This window comes from Hemiscyllium ocellatum, unplaced genomic scaffold (genome assembly GCF_020745735.1).
Source record: "Hemiscyllium ocellatum isolate sHemOce1 unplaced genomic scaffold, sHemOce1.pat.X.cur. scaffold_1785_pat_ctg1, whole genome shotgun sequence".
Classification (NCBI taxonomy): Eukaryota; Metazoa; Chordata; class Chondrichthyes; order Orectolobiformes; family Hemiscylliidae; genus Hemiscyllium; species Hemiscyllium ocellatum.
The window spans coordinates 51,356-64,353 of NW_026867877.1; the positions used below are offsets into that span (position 1 = coordinate 51,356).

General features: G+C 51.1%; 7 non-coding genes across 7 annotated transcripts; all 7 read left to right on the forward strand.

Moving 5' to 3' along the window:
* The first annotated feature begins 339 nt into the window (after positions 1–339).
* LOC132810603 (U2 spliceosomal RNA) lies at positions 340–521 on the forward strand. Its single transcript, XR_009642965.1, has one exon. It is a non-coding gene; the product is annotated as a U2 spliceosomal RNA (small nuclear RNA).
* A 1,812-nt stretch (positions 522–2,333) lies between these two features.
* LOC132810570 (U2 spliceosomal RNA) lies at positions 2,334–2,525 on the forward strand. Its single transcript, XR_009642935.1, has one exon. It is a non-coding gene; the product is annotated as a U2 spliceosomal RNA (small nuclear RNA).
* A 1,800-nt stretch (positions 2,526–4,325) lies between these two features.
* Positions 4,326–4,517, forward strand: LOC132810571 (U2 spliceosomal RNA). Its single transcript, XR_009642936.1, has one exon. It is a non-coding gene; the product is annotated as a U2 spliceosomal RNA (small nuclear RNA).
* A 1,812-nt stretch (positions 4,518–6,329) lies between these two features.
* Positions 6,330–6,521, forward strand: LOC132810572 (U2 spliceosomal RNA). Its single transcript, XR_009642937.1, has one exon. It is a non-coding gene; the product is annotated as a U2 spliceosomal RNA (small nuclear RNA).
* Positions 6,522–8,320: 1,799 nt separating this feature from the next.
* Positions 8,321–8,512, forward strand: LOC132810573 (U2 spliceosomal RNA). The gene has a single exon (XR_009642938.1). It is a non-coding gene; the product is annotated as a U2 spliceosomal RNA (small nuclear RNA).
* Positions 8,513–10,311: 1,799 nt separating this feature from the next.
* LOC132810576 (U2 spliceosomal RNA) lies at positions 10,312–10,503 on the forward strand. Its single transcript, XR_009642940.1, has one exon. It is a non-coding gene; the product is annotated as a U2 spliceosomal RNA (small nuclear RNA).
* A 1,812-nt stretch (positions 10,504–12,315) lies between these two features.
* LOC132810577 (U2 spliceosomal RNA) lies at positions 12,316–12,507 on the forward strand. The gene has a single exon (XR_009642941.1). It is a non-coding gene; the product is annotated as a U2 spliceosomal RNA (small nuclear RNA).
* The last annotated feature ends 491 nt before the right edge of the window (positions 12,508–12,998 follow it).

A 12,998-nucleotide genomic window follows, 5' to 3' on the forward strand; every position in this document is an offset into this window, starting at 1 on the left:
TTCCAGCTGAAGGAGTTGACCCCGACTGAGTGTTGCAGACTGGCACATTCCAAGGTCCAGGACTACGTGTTGAGGGACGCGCTGAAGCTTGGGGCAGCTGCCGCCAAGGCGCGGTGGGGAAAGACCACCGTTTAACATCTGCCTGTCGATAGAAAAGCAGGGGGCCCATGCAGTCATTTGGGCTCTGCTGTCGCCTCAGCTCAATATATGAGTGAGAGATGCACTGATCTGTATGGAATAATGACAATTCGGAGCTGTGTATGTAAATGTGGAAATATGAATGGCATTACCTAATGTACAGTGTATCAAATTATTCTATGCATATTTTATGAATAAAGTATATTTTTGAAATAAAAAAAAAAAAAATTCTGTTCTTATCAGTTTAATCGCTGATATCTCCCGAAGGTGGGAGTGTTTGTATTAAATGGATTTTTGGAGCAGGGAGATGGCTTAAGGGCTTGCTCTGTCCTCTCCATGTATCAGCCTGGTATTGCAGTGTTTCCAGGAATGGTGCACCCAACGCTTACCCAAGTTCAAAAGCAGGTGAATGCAATGTGAATCTCTTGCCTTTGCTAGTTTGCCGTGTTGATGGCAGTCAGTGATTGTTGCATCTATTGTCTTTTCAGTTGCAGGAAACTATCGTCTTTTGTTACGGGTTTTCTGTCTTATGAACCTGCTCTGCAGTTACCTGATGAAGGTGCAGCACGCTGAAAGCCAGGACAGGGGTAACCCCAACGTGCTACAGGGAACATTCTGGAACCAGGGGCCTGCCAGGAAGGTAACTTGCCAATTTGAATGAATGGATTTGCCCTTGTCTGCCGTTTTGGGCTTCTGCGGTCGTTCTTGGAACGTATCCCACCGATGGTACGGCGGTGGCGGGGGGTGGGGTGACTGCTGTAATTTCAAAGAACCCCGTTGGGCTGAACCCTGGTGTTGTGGGATTTTTAACGCAGTCAAATCAGGTTGTGGGATCCCATGACTCAGCCAATGTCAAATGGCTATCAGATCAGCCCCCACAGCCCCTTCCCAACCCCCCCGCCTCCCCCCCCACCCCCGAGGCAACAAATTTATCCTAATATTTTCTTGAACAAGAAAGAAATGTCTTTAGTCTGTTTCCTGAATAGAGTGAAACCCCCATCTCTGTTTGTTTCTTCGCAAACTACTGTACGGAAGCGACCTGCTTTAGTAGCTACGTCTGCACGTAAAGATTATTCACGCAGACCATCGCCCAAGGCTGGAACTGGCTTCAGCTCCCTGGTGCCACCAGGCAGCCGTACTAACCACTGATCCACTGTGCCACCCGTACGATTTGGAACGATTTGTCATCATTTGCGGTGCAAGTAGCGAAACAGTTGTCAGTTTGTCAACTGGGTCGGATTATAATGTTGTCAGCGATCTGCAGCAATGTGAACGGAGATGTCGAATCGAGCTGCTGGTGGTGATGAGGCACGCTTGCAGCGTGACATGTTTACACGGGGAGATCAGCTCCCTCCCCATTCTCCACAGAGAGTCGGATACAAGTAGAGAGGATATTGAAAGTGGACGATAAAGAAAGGGTGCACGGACGTAATTCGCTTTTCGCAACTTTTCGGATTGATGCGGAATGCCGAGGAGCGAATCCTGTACGTGAGGGAAACGATGATTGGCATTTATGGGCAAGCTACACCAACACAAGGGGAGGCAATGAATAGGATCTTTCCGTCAAGGCCAACATTTCTCGCCCATGCCGAGATCAGCCTGGTGGTGAGCTGCTCTCTCGAACCGCTGCAGTCCAAGTGCTGTCGGTAGCCCCGCGATGCTGTTTGGGCGGGGATTCCCGATTTTGACCCGGTAACACCGGAGGAACAAGGACATATTTGCAATTCAGGACAGCGAGTGCCTCGGCGCGGGGGAGAACTTGCGAATGGTGGTGTTCCCGTGGATCTGCTGCCGTCATCCTTCGAGGCTGCGTTGGCCATGGGTTTACAAGGTGCTGCCTGAGGAATTCTGGTGAATCTTGTAGATGCCGGGGGAATGAATGACCCTGCCGGGGGAATGAATGACCCTGCCGCCGCCGCTGTCCCCGATCACCGGGAGAAACCTCTCTGCAGTCGACCTGACGTGCAGTGGCTCCGGCCCGTGCCATCTGATTGGTCGTCAGCGCGACCTACGCGGCTACGTAACAGAAAAGCACGGGGAAAGCACAGCGACTGCTGCAGAGTGATCTTCCGGTCTGGTTGGATATCTTGGAAGGAAGGTAGACGGTAAGGGAATAAAGGAACTTTGAATATCATCAAACTGATGGAAAGGATAGTCGGCAAATATGACCTCCACCGTTGGAGTATTAATGTGCTATCGCTTCTCGGCCTTTTGGCTTGGAATATGTGTAGTTTCTGTTCTTATCAGTTTAATCGCTGATATCTCCCGAAGGTGGGAGTGTTTGTATTAAATGGATTTTTGGAGCAGGGAGATGGCTTAAGGGCTTGCTCTGTCCTCTCCATGTATCAGCCTGGTATTGCAGTGTTTCCAGGAATGGTGCACCCAACGTCTACCCAAGTTCAAAAGCAGGTGAATGCAATGTGAATCTCTTGCCTTTGCTCGTTTGCCGTGTTGATGGCAGTCAGTGATTGTTGCATCTATTGTCTTTTCAGTTGCAGGAAACTATCGTCTTTTGTTACGGGTTTTCTGTCTTATGAACCTGCTCTGCAGTTACCTGATGAAGGTGCAGCACGCTGAAAGCCAGGACAGGGGTAACCCCAACGTGCTACAGGGAACATTCTGGAACCAGGGGCCTGCCAGGAAGGTAACTTGCCAATTTGAATGAATGGATTTGCCCTTGTCTGCCGTTTTGGGCTTCTGCGGTCGTTCTTGGAACGTATCCCACCGATGGTACGGCGGTGGCGGGGGGTGGGGTGACTGCTGTAATTTCAAAGAACCCCGTTGGGCTGAAACCTGGTGTTGTGGGATTTTTAACACAGTCAAATCAGGTTGTGGGATCCCATGACTCAGCCAATGTCAAATGGCTATCAGATCAGCCCCCACAGCCCCTTCCCAACCCCCCCGCCTCCCCCCCCACCCCCGAGGCAACAAATTTATCCTAATATTTTCTTGAACAAGAAAGAAATGTCTTTAGTCTGTTTCCTGAATAGAGTGAAACCCCCATCTCTGTTTGTTTCTTCGCAAACTACTGTACGGAAGCGACCTGCTTTAGTAGCTACGTCTGTACGTAAAGATTATTCACGCAGACGATCGCCCAAGGCTGGAACTGGCTTCAGCTCCCTGGTGCCACCAGGCAGCCGTACTAACCACTGATCCACTGTGCCACCCGTACGATTTGGAACGATTTGTCATCATTTGCGGTGCAAGTAGCGAAACAGTTGTCAGTTTGTCAACTGGGTCGGATTATAATGTTGTCAGCGATCTGCAGCAATGTGAACGGAGATGTCGAATCGAGCTGCTGGTGGTGATGAGGCGCGCTTGCAGCGTGACATGTTTACACGGGGAGATCAGCTCCCTCCCCATTCTCCACAGAGAGTCGGATACAAGTAGAGAGGATATTGAAAGTGGACGATAAAGACAGGGTGCACGGACGTAATTCGCTTTTCGCAACTTTTCGGATTGATGCGGAATGCCGAGGAGCGAATCCTGTACGTGAGGGAAACGATGATTGGCATTTATGGGCAAGCTACACCAACACAAGGGGAGGCAATGAATAGGATCTTTCCGTCAAGGCCAACATTTCTCGCCCATGCCGAGATCAGCCTGGTGGTGAGCTGCTCTCTCGAACCGCTGCAGTCCAAGTGCTGTCGGTAGCCCCGCGATGCTGTTTGGGCGGGGATTCCCGATTTTGACCCGGTAACACCGGAGGAACAAGGACATATTTGCAATTCAGGACAGCGAGTGCCTCGGCGGGGGGGGAGAACTTGCGAATGGTGGTGTTCCCGTGGATCTGCTGCCGTCATCCTTCGAGGCTGCGTTGGCCATGGGTTTGCAAGGTGCTGCCTGAGGAATTCTGGTGAATCTTGTAGATGCCGGGGGAATGAATGACCCTGCCGCCGCCGCTGTCCCCGATCACCGGGAGAAACCTCTCTGCAGTCGACCTGACGTGCGGTGGCTCCGGCCCGTGCCATCTGATTGGTCGTCAGCGCGACCTACGCGGCTACGTAACAGATGGACAGAAAAGCACGGGGAAAGCACAGCGACTGCTGCAGAGTGATCTTCCGGTCTGGTTGGATATCTTGGAAGGAAGGTAGACGGTAAGGGAATAAAGGAACTTTGAATATCATCAAACTGATGGAAAGGATAGTCGGCAAATATGACCTCCACCGTTGGAGTATTAATGTGCTATCGCTTCTCGGCCTTTTGGCTTGGAATATGTGTAGTTTCTGTTCTTATCAGTTTAATCGCTGATATCTCCCGAAGGTGGGAGTGTTTGTATTAAATGGATTTTTGGAGCAGGGAGATGGCTTAAGGGCTTGCTCTGTCCTCTCCATGTATCAGCCTGGTATTGCAGTGTTTCCAGGAATGGTGCACCCAACGCTTACCCAAGTTCAAAAGCAGGTGAATGCAATGTGAATCTCTTGCCTTTGCTAGTTTGCCGTGTTGATGGCAGTCAGTGATTGTTGCATCTATTGTCTTTTCAGTTGCAGGAAACTATCGTCTTTTGTTACGGGTTTTCTGTCTTATGAACCTGCTCTGCAGTTACCTGATGAAGGTGCAGCACGCTGAAAGCCAGGACAGGGGTAACCCCAACGTGCTACAGGGAACATTCTGGAACCAGGGGCCTGCCAGGAAGGTAACTTGCCAATTTGAATGAATGGATTTGCCCTTGTCTGCCGTTTTGGGCTTCTGCGGTCGTTCTTGGAACGTATCCCACCGATGGTACGGCGGTGGCGGGGGGTGGGGTGACTGCTGTAATTTCAAAGAACCCCGTTGGGCTGAAACCTGGTGTTGTGGGATTTTTAACACAGTCAAATCAGGTTGTGGGATCCCATGACTCAGCCAATGTCAAATGGCTATCAGATCAGCCCCCACAGCCCCTTCCCAACCCCCCCGCCTCCCCCCCCACCCCCGAGGCAACAAATTTATCCTAATATTTTCTTGAACAAGGAAGAAATGTCTTTAGTCTGTTTCCTGAATAGAGTGAAACCCCCATCTCTGTTTGTTTCTTCGCAAACTACTGTACGGAAGCGACCTGCTTTAGTAGCTACGTCTGTACGTAAAGATTATTCACGCAGACGATCGCCCAAGGCTGGAACTGGCTTCAGCTCCCTGGTGCCACCAGGCAGCCGTACTAACCACTGATCCACTGTGCCACCCGTACGATTTGGAACGATTTGTCATCATTTGCGGTGCAAGTAGCGAAACAGTTGTCAGTTTGTCAACTGGGTCGGATTATAATGTTGTCAGCGATCTGCAGCAATGTGAACGGAGATGTCGAATCGAGCTGCTGGTGGTGATGAGGCACGCTTGCAGCGTGACATGTTTACACGGGGAGATCAGCTCCCTCCCCATTCTCCACAGAGAGTCGGATACAAGTAGAGAGGATATTGAAAGTGGACGATAAAGAAAGGGTGCACGGACGTAATTCGCTTTTCGCAACTTTTCGGATTGATGCGGAATGCCGAGGAGCGAATCCTGTACGTGAGGGAAACGATGATTGGCATTTATGGGCAAGCTACACCAACACAAGGGGAGGCAATGAATAGGATCTTTCCGTCAAGGCCAACATTTCTCGCCCATGCCGAGATCAGCCTGGTGGTGAGCTGCTCTCTCGAACCGCTGCAGTCCAAGTGCTGTCGGTAGCCCCGCGATGCTGTTTGGGCGGGGATTCCCGATTTTGACCCGGTAACACCGGAGGAACAAGGACATATTTGCAATTCAGGACAGCGAGTGCCTCGGCGCGGGGGAGAACTTGCGAATGGTGGTGTTCCCGTGGATCTGCTGCCGTCATCCTTCGAGGCTGCGTTGGCCATGGGTTTACAAGGTGCTGCCTGAGGAATTCTGGTGAATCTTGTAGATGCCGGGGGAATGAATGACCCTGCCGGGGGAATGAATGACCCTGCCGCCGCCGCTGTCCCCGATCACCGGGAGAAACCTCTCTGCAGTCGACCTGACGTGCAGTGGCTCCGGCCCGTGCCATCTGATTGGTCGTCAGCGCGACCTACGCGGCTACGTAACAGAAAAGCACGGGGAAAGCACAGCGACTGCTGCAGAGTGATCTTCCGGTCTGGTTGGATATCTTGGAAGGAAGGTAGACGGTAAGGGAATAAAGGAACTTTGAATATCATCAAACTGATGGAAAGGATAGTCGGCAAATATGACCTCCACCGTTGGAGTATTAATGTGCTATCGCTTCTCGGCCTTTTGGCTTGGAATATGTGTAGTTTCTGTTCTTATCAGTTTAATCGCTGATATCTCCCGAAGGTGGGAGTGTTTGTATTAAATGGATTTTTGGAGCAGGGAGATGGCTTAAGGGCTTGCTCTGTCCTCTCCATGTATCAGCCTGGTATTGCAGTGTTTCCAGGAATGGTGCACCCAACGTCTACCCAAGTTCAAAAGCAGGTGAATGCAATGTGAATCTCTTGCCTTTGCTCGTTTGCCGTGTTGATGGCAGTCAGTGATTGTTGCATCTATTGTCTTTTCAGTTGCAGGAAACTATCGTCTTTTGTTACGGGTTTTCTGTCTTATGAACCTGCTCTGCAGTTACCTGATGAAGGTGCAGCACGCTGAAAGCCAGGACAGGGGTAACCCCAACGTGCTACAGGGAACATTCTGGAACCAGGGGCCTGCCAGGAAGGTAACTTGCCAATTTGAATGAATGGATTTGCCCTTGTCTGCCGTTTTGGGCTTCTGCGGTCGTTCTTGGAACGTATCCCACCGATGGTACGGCGGGGGCGGGGGGTGGGGTGACTGCTGTAATTTCAAAGAACCCCGTTGGGCTGAAACCTGGTGTTGTGGGATTTTTAACACAGTCAAATCAGGTTGTGGGATCCCATGACTCAGCCAATGTCAAATGGCTATCAGATCAGCCCCCACAGCCCCTTCCCAACCCCCCCGCCTCCCCCCCCACCCCCGAGGCAACAAATTTATCCTAATATTTTCTTGAACAAGGAAGAAATGTCTTTAGTCTGTTTCCTGAATAGAGTGAAACCCCCATCTCTGTTTGTTTCTTCGCAAACTACTGTACGGAAGCGACCTGCTTTAGTAGCTACGTCTGTACGTAAAGATTATTCACGCAGACGATCGCCCAAGGCTGGAACTGGCTTCAGCTCCCTGGTGCCACCAGGCAGCCGTACTAACCACTGATCCACTGTGCCACCCGTACGATTTGGAACGATTTGTCATCATTTGCGGTGCAAGTAGCGAAACAGTTGTCAGTTTGTCAACTGGGTCGGATTATAATGTTGTCAGCGATCTGCAGCAATGTGAACGGAGATGTCGAATCGAGCTGCTGGTGGTGATGAGGCGCGCTTGCAGCGTGACATGTTTACACGGGGAGATCAGCTCCCTCCCCATTCTCCACAGAGAGTCGGATACAAGTAGAGAGGATATTGAAAGTGGACGATAAAGAAAGGGTGCACGGACGTAATTCGCTTTTCGCAACTTTTCGGATTGATGCGGAATGCCGAGGAGCGAATCCTGTACGTGAGGGAAACGATGATTGGCATTTATGGGCAAGCTACACCAACACAAGGGGAGGCAATGAATAGGATCTTTCCGTCAAGGCCAACATTTCTCGCCCATGCCGAGATCAGCCTGGTGGTGAGCTGCTCTCTCGAACCGCTGCAGTCCAAGTGCTGTCGGTAGCCCCGCGATGCTGTTTGGGCGGGGATTCCCGATTTTGACCCGGTAACACCGGAGGAACAAGGACATATTTGCAATTCAGGACAGCGAGTGCCTCGGCGGGGGGGAGAACTTGCGAATGGTGGTGTTCCCGTGGATCTGCTGCCGTCATCCTTCGAGGCTGCGTTGGCCATGGGTTTGCAAGGTGCTGCCTGAGGAATTCTGGTGAATCTTGTAGATGCCGGGGGAATGAATGACCCTGCCGCCGCCGCTGTCCCCGATCACCGGGAGAAACCTCTCTGCAGTCGACCTGACGTGCGGTGGCTCCGGCCCGTGCCATCTGATTGGTCGTCAGCGCGACCTACGCGGCTACGTAACAGATGGACAGAAAAGCACGGGGAAAGCACAGCGACTGCTGCAGAGTGATCTTCCGGTCTGGTTGGATATCTTGGAAGGAAGGTAGACGGTAAGGGAATAAAGGAACTTTGAATATCATCAAACTGATGGAAAGGATAGTCGGCAAATATGACCTCCACCGTTGGAGTATTAATGTGCTATCGCTTCTCGGCCTTTTGGCTTGGAATATGTGTAGTTTCTGTTCTTATCAGTTTAATCGCTGATATCTCCCGAAGGTGGGAGTGTTTGTATTAAATGGATTTTTGGAGCAGGGAGATGGCTTAAGGGCTTGCTCTGTCCTCTCCATGTATCAGCCTGGTATTGCAGTGTTTCCAGGAATGGTGCACCCAACGCTTACCCAAGTTCAAAAGCAGGTGAATGCAATGTGAATCTCTTGCCTTTGCTAGTTTGCCGTGTTGATGGCAGTCAGTGATTGTTGCATCTATTGTCTTTTCAGTTGCAGGAAACTATCGTCTTTTGTTACGGGTTTTCTGTCTTATGAACCTGCTCTGCAGTTACCTGATGAAGGTGCAGCACGCTGAAAGCCAGGACAGGGGTAACCCCAACGTGCTACAGGGAACATTCTGGAACCAGGGGCCTGCCAGGAAGGTAACTTGCCAATTTGAATGAATGGATTTGCCCTTGTCTGCCGTTTTGGGCTTCTGCGGTCGTTCTTGGAACGTATCCCACCGATGGTACGGCGGTGGCGGGGGGTGGGGTGACTGCTGTAATTTCAAAGAACCCCGTTGGGCTGAAACCTGGTGTTGTGGGATTTTTAACACAGTCAAATCAGGTTGTGGGATCCCATGACTCAGCCAATGTCAAATGGCTATCAGATCAGCCCCCACAGCCCCTTCCCAACCCCCCCGCCTCCCCCCCCACCCCCGAGGCAACAAATTTATCCTAATATTTTCTTGAACAAGGAAGAAATGTCTTTAGTCTGTTTCCTGAATAGAGTGAAACCCCCATCTCTGTTTGTTTCTTCGCAAACTACTGTACGGAAGCGACCTGCTTTAGTAGCTACGTCTGTACGTAAAGATTATTCACGCAGACGATCGCCCAAGGCTGGAACTGGCTTCAGCTCCCTGGTGCCACCAGGCAGCCGTACTAACCACTGATCCACTGTGCCACCCGTACGATTTGGAACGATTTGTCATCATTTGCGGTGCAAGTAGCGAAACAGTTGTCAGTTTGTCAACTGGGTCGGATTATAATGTTGTCAGCGATCTGCAGCAATGTGAACGGAGATGTCGAATCGAGCTGCTGGTGGTGATGAGGCGCGCTTGCAGCGTGACATGTTTACACGGGGAGATCAGCTCCCTCCCCATTCTCCACAGAGAGTCGGATACAAGTAGAGAGGATATTGAAAGTGGACGATAAAGAAAGGGTGCACGGACGTAATTCGCTTTTCGCAACTTTTCGGATTGATGCGGAATGCCGAGGAGCGAATCCTGTACGTGAGGGAAACGATGATTGGCATTTATGGGCAAGCTACACCAACACAAGGGGAGGCAATGAATAGGATCTTTCCGTCAAGGCCAACATTTCTCGCCCATGCCGAGATCAGCCTGGTGGTGAGCTGCTCTCTCGAACCGCTGCAGTCCAAGTGCTGTCGGTAGCCCCGCGATGCTGTTTGGGCGGGGATTCCCGATTTTGACCCGGTAACACCGGAGGAACAAGGACATATTTGCAATTCAGGACAGCGAGTGCCTCGGCGGGGGGGAGAACTTGCGAATGGTGGTGTTCCCGTGGATCTGCTGCCGTCATCCTTCGAGGCTGCGTTGGCCATGGGTTTGCAAGGTGCTGCCTGAGGAATTCTGGTGAATCTTGTAGATGCCGGGGGAATGAATGACCCTGCCGCCGCCGCTGTCCCCGATCACCGGGAGAAACCTCTCTGCAGTCGACCTGACGTGCGGTGGCTCCGGCCCGTGCCATCTGATTGGTCGTCAGCGCGACCTACGCGGCTACGTAACAGATGGACAGAAAAGCACGGGGAAAGCACAGCGACTGCTGCAGAGTGATCTTCCGGTCTGGTTGGATATCTTGGAAGGAAGGTAGACGGTAAGGGAATAAAGGAACTTTGAATATCATCAAACTGATGGAAAGGATAGTCGGCAAATATGACCTCCACCGTTGGAGTATTAATGTGCTATCGCTTCTCGGCCTTTTGGCTTGGAATATGTGTAGTTTCTGTTCTTATCAGTTTAATCGCTGATATCTCCCGAAGGTGGGAGTGTTTGTATTAAATGGATTTTTGGAGCAGGGAGATGGCTTAAGGGCTTGCTCTGTCCTCTCCATGTATCAGCCTGGTATTGCAGTGTTTCCAGGAATGGTGCACCCAACGCTTACCCAAGTTCAAAAGCAGGTGAATGCAATGTGAATCTCTTGCCTTTGCTAGTTTGCCGTGTTGATGGCAGTCAGTGATTGTTGCATCTATTGTCTTTTCAGTTGCAGGAAACTATCGTCTTTTGTTACGGGTTTTCTGTCTTATGAACCTGCTCTGCAGTTACCTGATGAAGGTGCAGCACGCTGAAAGCCAGGACAGGGGTAACCCCAACGTGCTACAGGGAACATTCTGGAACCAGGGGCCTGCCAGGAAGGTAACTTGCCAATTTGAATGAATGGATTTGCCCTTGTCTGCCGTTTTGGGCTTCTGCGGTCGTTCTTGGAACGTATCCCACCGATGGTACGGCGGTGGCGGGGGGTGGGGTGACTGCTGTAATTTCAAAGAACCCCGTTGGGCTGAACCCTGGTGTTGTGGGATTTTTAACACAGTCAAATCAGGTTGTGGGATCCCATGACTCAGCCAATGTCAAATGGCTATCAGATCAGCCCCCACAGCCCCTTCCCAAACCCCCCGCCTCCCCCCCCACCCCCGAGGCAACAAATTTATCCTAATATTTTCTTGAACAAGAAAGAAATGTCTTTGGTCTGTTTCCTGAATAGAGTGAAACCCCCATCTCTGTTTGTTTCTTCGCAAACTACTGTACGGAAGCGACCTGCTTTAGTAGCTACGTCTGCACGTAAAGATTATTCACGCAGACGATCGCCCAAGGCTGGAACTGGCTTCAGCTCCCTGGTGCCACCAGGCAGCCGTACTAACCACTGATCCACTGTGCCACCCGTACGATTTGGAACGATTTGTCATCATTTGCGGTGCAAGTAGCGAAACAGTTGTCAGTTTGTCAACTGGGTCGGATTATAATGTTGTCAGCGATCTGCAGCAATGTGAACGGAGATGTCGAATCGAGCTGCTGGTGGTGATGAGGCACGCTTGCAGCGTGACATGTTTACACGGGGAGATCAGCTCCCTCCCCATTCTCCACAGAGAGTCGGATACAAGTAGAGAGGATATTGAAAGTGGACGATAAAGAAAGGGTGCACGGACGTAATTCGCTTTTCGCAACTTTTCGGATTGATGCGGAATGCCGAGGAGCGAATCCTGTACGTGAGGGAAACGATGATTGGCATTTATGGGCAAGCTACACCAACACAAGGGGAGGCAATGAATAGGATTTTTCCGTCAAGGCCAACATTTCTCGCCCATGCCGAGATCAGCCTGGTGGTGAGCTGCTCTCTCGAACCGCTGCAGTCCAAGTGCTGTCGGTAGCCCCGCGATGCTGTTTGGGCGGGGATTCCCGATTTTGACCCGGTAACACCGGAGGAACAAGGACATATTTGCAATTCAGGACAGCGAGTGCCTCGGCGCGGGGGAGAACTTGCGAATGGTGGTGTTCCCGTGGATCTGCTGCCGTCATCCTTCGAGGCTGCGTTGGCCATGGGTTTACAAGGTGCTGCCTGAGGAATTCTGGTGAATCTTGTAGATGCCGGGGGAATGAATGACCCTGCCGGGGGAATGAATGACCCTGCCGCCGCCGCTGTCCCCGATCACCGGGAGAAACCTCTCTGCAGTCGACCTGACGTGCAGTGGCTCCGGCCCGTGCCATCTGATTGGTCGTCAGCGCGACCTACGCGGCTACGTAACAGAAAAGCACGGGGAAAGCACAGCGACTGCTGCAGAGTGATCTTCCGGTCTGGTTGGATATCTTGGAAGGAAGGTAGACGGTAAGGGAATAAAGGAACTTTGAATATCATCAAACTGATGGAAAGGATAGTCGGCAAATATGACCTCCACCGTTGGAGTATTAATGTGCTATCGCTTCTCGGCCTTTTGGCTTGGAATATGTGTAGTTTCTGTTCTTATCAGTTTAATCGCTGATATCTCCCGAAGGTGGGAGTGTTTGTATTAAATGGATTTTTGGAGCAGGGAGATGGCTTAAGGGCTTGCTCTGTCCTCTCCATGTATCAGCCTGGTATTGCAGTGTTTCCAGGAATGGTGCACCCAACGTCTACCCAAGTTCAAAAGCAGGTGAATGCAATGTGAATCTCTTGCCTTTGCTCGTTTGCCGTGTTGATGGCAGTCAGTGATTGTTGCATCTATTGTCTTTTCAGTTGCAGGAAACTATCGTCTTTTGTTACGGGTTTTCTGTCTTATGAACCTGCTCTGCAGTTACCTGATGAAGGTGCAGCACGCTGAAAGCCAGGACAGGGGTAACCCCAACGTGCTACAGGGAACATTCTGGAACCAGGGGCCTGCCAGGAAGGTAACTTGCCAATTTGAATGAATGGATTTGCCCTTGTCTGCCGTTTTGGGCTTCTGCGGTCGTTCTTGGAACGTATCCCACCGATGGTACGGCGGTGGCGGGGGGTGGGGTGACTGCTGTAATTTCAAAGAACCCCGTTGGGCTGAACCCTGGTGTTGTGGGATTTTTAACACAGTCAAATCAGGTTGTGGGATCCCATGACTCAGCCAATGTCAAATGGCTATCAGATCAGCC